Source organism: Asparagus officinalis, chromosome 1 (assembly GCF_001876935.1).
Source record: "Asparagus officinalis chromosome 1, Aspof.V1, whole genome shotgun sequence".
NCBI lineage: Eukaryota > Viridiplantae > Streptophyta > Magnoliopsida > Asparagales > Asparagaceae > Asparagus > Asparagus officinalis.
The window spans coordinates 112,278,855-112,285,817 of NC_033794.1; positions in this window are offsets into that span (position 1 = coordinate 112,278,855).

Below are 6,963 nucleotides of genomic sequence, written 5' to 3' on the forward strand. Positions count from 1 at the left end.
GGACATGCATCCGACTGTTCGAAGAAGAAGTCAAAAGGCAAGGGAATAGAGGAAATTCTGCCTATGGAGCCTCGGGCAATTCCCTGAACGATAACGATGAGGAGATCAGCAGCTTTACCACTTTTTGATGCAAGAGCAGGAAGTTTTCGTACAAGAGTGGGAATAGTACCATATAAATATCCTGAAACCTCTGACGTCCAAATGCTAAAATCTCTACGGAGTTGGGGTAGTTATTGAAACTCACAAAGGTAGTAGCACGAAAAATCCTCAGAAAGTTGTTAATGCAAAAGGAGAAAGACCGTCAACACAAAGAGGTTCAAATTCGAACCATCGTTCGTTTTAGTCGACCGATTGGACGAGATAAACCGGAAAGCTCGAACGCACCATATCGTTTCGACGTTATGGCTCAGCTGGCTAATATCCCAGCAAGAATCACATTGTACGAGTTGCTGCGCCTCTCGAAAGAAACCAGAGAAGCTTTACAAGAAGCTTTGGCCGATTCTGAGGTATTCCTCACTCAGATCAAACCAACTCCTGAAAAGCCAGAGTCATCAGTGCAGCATTGCAATCTGGCAGCCACCAAATTTCCTTGCATCGCTTTCACAAAAGAAGACATGCAAGTCAGGAATTCAAAGCATGATAGACCGTTATATTTTACTGGATATATCGGTTCGAGCGTTGTCAACCGGATTCAAGTCGATCCGGGTTCCGCTGTTAGCATCATGCCACTTCGGTTGATGTACCACCTCGGAATCCCCGCTAGCAAGTTAGCCTCCACAGGAACGGTTATCTATGGGTTCAATACTAGCGGGTCAAGACCGTTAGGAAAAATCCGGGTGAAGTGTCAACTCGGAGATTTGAAGTCTGAAGTCACCTGCTATGTGATCGATGCGGAGACTTCTTATAACTTACTGTTGGGTCGCCCATGGATCCACGGTAATCTTATAGTTCCCTCCACCCTCCATCAGTGTTTGAAGTATGTCGACACTAATGAGGAGGTCAAGACGGTGGTCGCGGATAAGCAACCATTCAAGGGGTTAGAAAATTACTTTATTGACTCCCTTCTTTATGGTGTTGAGTCCGATACTGAACCATCGGCCCATGGCACGGACAGCGGAGAAGAAGCTGATACTGAAGCCGGGCTCGATTATAGTGAAGGTCTTGTACTAAATAACATTGAACCTCTTGTAATCAATCTTGACGGTGATGAATCGTCGGACGAAAGTTGTAACTGGCAACTTGCCGATGAAATAATAAAGGATGATTTAGAGTATTCGCCTTGTCTTGATAATGTAATGCAGGAATTGTATGACGATCCTAGTCTACACATGCCGCTTCGCTCGTCTTGCACGATGATAAAATATATTCAAAATCCAGTCGGAACAACTGTGATTCTACCCGCAAAGACAGGGAGTGAAAAAGGAAAACCAGATAATTATTACAGTCGTAATAGGGGTCTGGGTTATGCTTCATCATCCGATGACGATTATGGCCAACAGATCATTAACCAATTAATAGATAGGAGCGGACATTCATCCGACACCTCGAATTGGGATTCTGATGTGAGCATTGGAGAAAAGTTCAAAACTCTCATGTCAAACATGGCAACGGTTGACCCTTCTACAACAGAAGAAGACGATCAGTTACCCACTTGGGAAGATCCTTGGATACATTACATGAATATCCAATACGGTGATCGATTTGAGCAAAGAGAACCTCCTACAGAAGATAAAATGGTCCAAGTTAATATGGGTGACGAAGCTAATCCGAAACCTATATTTATTAGCGGTGATCTCCCACCAGATGAAAAAGAGGAATTAATCGCCCTCGTTAAAGAGTATATCGACGTTTTCGCCTGGAATTACGAAGATATGCCGGGACTCGACCCAAATGTAGCAATGCACAACCTTAACATTAAACCGGATGTTAAACCTGTCAAACAACAACAAAGGCGGTTTCGTCCGCAGATTATGGAGGTAATAGAAGCTGAAGTCAAGAAGCTAATTGATTCAGGTTTTGTCAGAGAAGAACAACATCCTGAATGGTTGGCCAATATTGTTCCAGTTCTTAAGAAGAACGGAAAAATTAGAATCTGTATTGACTTCAGAGATCTGAATACGGCCTGTCCCAAAGACAATTTTCCTCTCCCAATTACGGATGTCATCATTGACAATACATGTGGGTTCGAAAGAATGTCATTCATTGATGGATTTTCTGGGTATAATCAAATCAAGATGCACCCGGATGATGAAAAGCATACAGCATTCAGAACACCCCTTGGCGTCTTTTGTTATACTGTTATGCCATTCGGTTTAAAGAATGTCGGCGCTACATACCAACGAGCAATGACGAAGATCTTTCAAGAGCACCTCCGGAAGACCGTCGAATGTTACGTCGATGACCTGGTCGTTAAGAGTCGTGATAAAAACGACCACATTAACGATCTGAAGACAATGTTCGAGCTTATGAGAACTCATCAGCTGAAGATGAACCCGACTAAATCCTTCCTTGGAATGTCGAGCGGTAAATTTCTTGGATTCGTCGTCACCACAAAAGGTATTCATATTGATCCTGATAAGGTGAAGGCAATACACGAGCTACAACCCCCGAGAAATCTTAAAGAACTCAGAGGGTTGCAAGGTCGATTGGCATACATCCGTCGGTTTATATCAAATCTGTCTGGAAAATGCCAACTGTTCACTAAACTCGCGAAGAAAGGCGTGTCGTTCGTTTGGGATGAAGCATGCCAAAAGGCATTCGAAGGTATTAAGAAATATCTGGCGAATCCACCTATTCTCGTTGCACCGAAATCGGGCAGACCGTTTTTGATTTATGTCAAAGCGACGAGCCATTCGTTAAGTGCATTACTTGCACAAGACGACGATAACGGTCACGAGCAAGTTGTGTATTATCTGAGTCGTACATTGGTAGGAGCTGAGTCTCGTTATCCAATGATTGAGAAGGAATGCCTCGCTTTGGTATTTGCGATTCAGAAAATGCGATATTATTTAGTTGGACAGACAATCTATGTCATTTCCAACATAAATCCTATCCGAGTGTTCATGACCCAATCGGCTTCCATGAATTGGCGTCTAGCCAGATAGGCTTTGCTCTTATCACAATATGATTTATACTTCAAGCAACAAAAATCAGTCAAGGGACGAGTCATTTGCGACCTTTTGGCAGAAAATCCTACAAAAGATGTAGTTGAGTTGTACGACAACCTGCCGGACGAAACTCACGAAGTTAATACCACCTCACATCAACAAGTGTGGCAATTGTACTTCGACGGGGCCTCCCGAGCAACCAGCGTGGCAAGTTCTTCCGGATGTTCTAGAATCTCCTCAGGAGTGGGGGTCGTTTTAGTTTCCCCGGGAAAACATGTCTTACCTAGAGCATATTCGTTGACAGAACCATGTTCTAATAATGTAGCCGAGTACAATGCACTGATAATTGGACTCAACTTTGCCAAGGAGCTGGGGGTCGAATACCTTGAAGCTTTTGGAGATTCTCAACTGGTAGTTAATCAGATTCGAGGAGAGTATGAAGTCAGAAATCAAGACCTGATTCCATACCACCAGGTGTCTGTAGGCTGTCTAAAAATCACAATAGATAGTTGATCCCCTATCAAACACCGATGATGGAAGTTACAATCTGACGACTTCCAGAAGGCTACAATTTGAGGACTTTCACGTGGAAGGCTACGATCTGACGACCTTCACGACAACTGATGAAAGCCCCAATTCAACAGCCTTCACAATCAACATCGGGAGTTACAATCTGACGATTCTCATATTTTCAAGGAGCCAAGACAAAGATTACAAGAGGATGATCTGTGCAAAACTCTGGCAAAAGAGACTACAAATTGACGGTCTCTTCATATTAGAATGCAGATATCTCTCAAACCGTAAGGAATTTGGTGAAACGTAGGAAGCGAACCGAACCCTTCGGCTCGGTTCGGATGGCCCCGTCTCGTCGAGATAGCCGATTTTCATATGTAATTCGTCCAATTCCGACGTACGGTTTGAAAGTTATGACCTGTTCTTCATAGCAAGTTGTGTTCTGAAGTCCGTCTGCAAGACTGGACTTCGTCAGAACATTGGACTTAGCCTGAAGCCCGCCAAGCCCGCCTAAGGTTCGCCTCTGCATTACAGAGTCAAAGCGCACATGCTCAACTCTGCGTTTTCAACATCAAAACGCAGAGTTAATCTCTAAAACAGCACAACTGTGCATTTTCAGCCTTTAAACAGGCTCAACTCTGCGTTTTCAATCTAGAAACGCAGAGTTAATCTCTAAAACAGCACAACTGTGCATTTTCAGCCTTTAAACAGGCTCAACTCTGCGTTTTCAGTCTAGAAACGCAGAGTTAATCTCTAAAACAGCACAACTGTGCGTTTTCAGCCTTTAAACAGGCCCAACTCTGCGTTTTCAGCCTAGAAACGCAGAGTTCATCTCTAAAACAGCACAACTGTGCGTTTTCAGCCTTTAAACAGGCCCAACTCTGCGTTTTTAGCCTAAAACGCAGAGTTCATCTCTAAAACGCATGCGGCCTGTGCGTTTCGACTCCCAGCGAGCGCCCAACTCTGCGTCTCATCTTTAAGACGCAGAGTTAAGGTCCGAACGCAAGCGGCCCTTGCGTTTTCAACTCCCAACAAGCGCCCAACTCTGCGTCTCATCAATAAGACGCAGAGTTAAGGCCCAGAACGCTGTTTTCAGCGTTTTGACTCGTTCAAAGCACTAACAGAACGGTTTCAAAACCGTTTTCCCCACTATTTCGGGAGCTGTTTAAGAGGGGGTGGTTACACCCCACTCAGCCCATGGAGGAGCTAATTAAGGGGGCAGTTGCCACCCCTAAACCCCCTATAAATAGTGGGAAACTCAACTGAGTTCGGGCGCTCCTTTTTGGCTGGCTTTTGGCTCTGGGCTCTGGGATCCTTCTTTTTGGGCAGCAAGGGGGCGATCGACGTTCATCCTCAGCAACGATCGACCACAGGAGCATTCCCTTGGCTTATAACCGACTTTCGGTTCAAATCAACTCTTTTTCAAGAGTTCAAACTCGTTCAGAGTTATCAACTCGATCAGAGTTCAAAACTTGCTCTGCAAGTTCTTCTAAAACTCGTCAGAGTTATCAACTCGATCAGAGTTCAAAACTTGCTCTGCAAGTTCTTCTAAAACTCGTTCAGAGTTATCAACTCGTCAAGAGTTATCTTCAAACTTGCCACGCAAGTTCTCCACAGCGTCAAATCGTGAGGAGAAGACATCGTTCCAGTGAATCAAGACGTTCGGATCGTCAACGAGAAGCAAACTCGACGCGAGCATTCGAGGGAGGCATCTCATCGCCACCGTGAAGAACCCAGAATTAAACAAAGGGGAGAATCAAATTCATTCTCCTCTCTTTTGTAATCGGAATCCAAATTGTAATTGATTTTGAGAGGAATACAAGTCAAATTTTCTTTCATTGTCTTTTTACTACAAATTTCCAACAAACATCGACACCCGCAATTACATACACCATAAAGATGACATTTTATTCATCTTTTTTTTTTCGAATTAGTTTTTTTTCTCTTTTTTGGATAGAATTATGAAAAGGAAGCAAACGCCTACTTTCACACCCCCAAGCTTACACCACATTACTCACATAACCCATTGTATCATAAAATGTGCTCCACTAGCTTAGGCAATGGGTAAGGAATAAAATCGGATTTTGAAGGTTACATATGTGGGTTTAATCAACAAAAAATTAGGCTCATAAGCTCAAGAGGGCTAATCAAAGGAAACAATTGTGCATGGTAGGCTATTTGGCAAATGTGGACTATAAACAAAAATGTGCCTCAATCACCTTTTATGCATACAAAAGTTATATGTGGCCTTGAAGAGATTCAATGCAAGTTCTAGTATCCTACACCATTGGAGAATATCACACAAGCAAAGAAAATAATGATTGGATATGCAATGCATCCAATTTCAGGCTCAAAATCTCACGGGTTTTATTTGTCTACCAAATTTAATTCCCCTCTTGTCTCAATAGAGTAATGGTTATGATGCTAGCCACATAAACGCTAAAACCTATAAGACAAGAGAACATTCAAGTCTGGTTCTCCCATATTGTTAACTTGTAATCAAAAACCTTTGAGAATCAGCTGAAAGATGGTATAAGAAGTTGTTAAGTCCCAATTAATGAGCATCTATCTAGTTCAATGATCGATAAAGGTTAAGCATTCATGTCATCATCAGGAAATCATTTCCCTATTTTGTTTTTTTTGAATTAAGAAACAAAGCAAAAGAAAAACTAAAATAAAAGAAAAATAGGCAATTATAGACAGGCAACCAATGCATGAACAACCCACACCCCCAAGCTTAAGATCGACATTGTCCTCAATGTAAAAAGATAGAAATTAGTGCAAGGGTGCAGAGGACATACCAACTCACTAATCAGAAGGAGGCGGCGCGGAGGCATCCTGTCGGAGCTGCCGCTCGTGAAAAGACTGCATCATGTAGTGTATAGAGTCCAGTAGTTGTCCTTGACGTTGTTGCTCTTGCTCGATGGCACCTACACGGTTAGTAAGAGAGGCAAGAGAAATATGGATAGCTGATAATTCCGCTGACCAATCAGGGTGATGGAAAGAGTTAGTTCCCCTGGTAGGCTCAGCCTGAATAGGGATCGGGGGTACCGTGTCAGCATCCTCAGCTGGTACAACCTCGTGACCATCATAATTCATAAAATCAGATGTTAGGTAGGACCAGTTAGCGTGAACATGGATGGTCGTGCGATCAGGATCAAGGAGTGGGAAAAGATAATTATCCTGAAAACATAACCATAACCTATTGCCCTTATTACTAATCAATTTCATATGTAGACAAGCATCGAGGTTAATGGACGCACTAGGGCTTAATGGATGAAGTCCATCTACAAATTCTCCTAAACCCATCCCGTAAGCTAAAGTGGTAATCAAGCCACCTAAC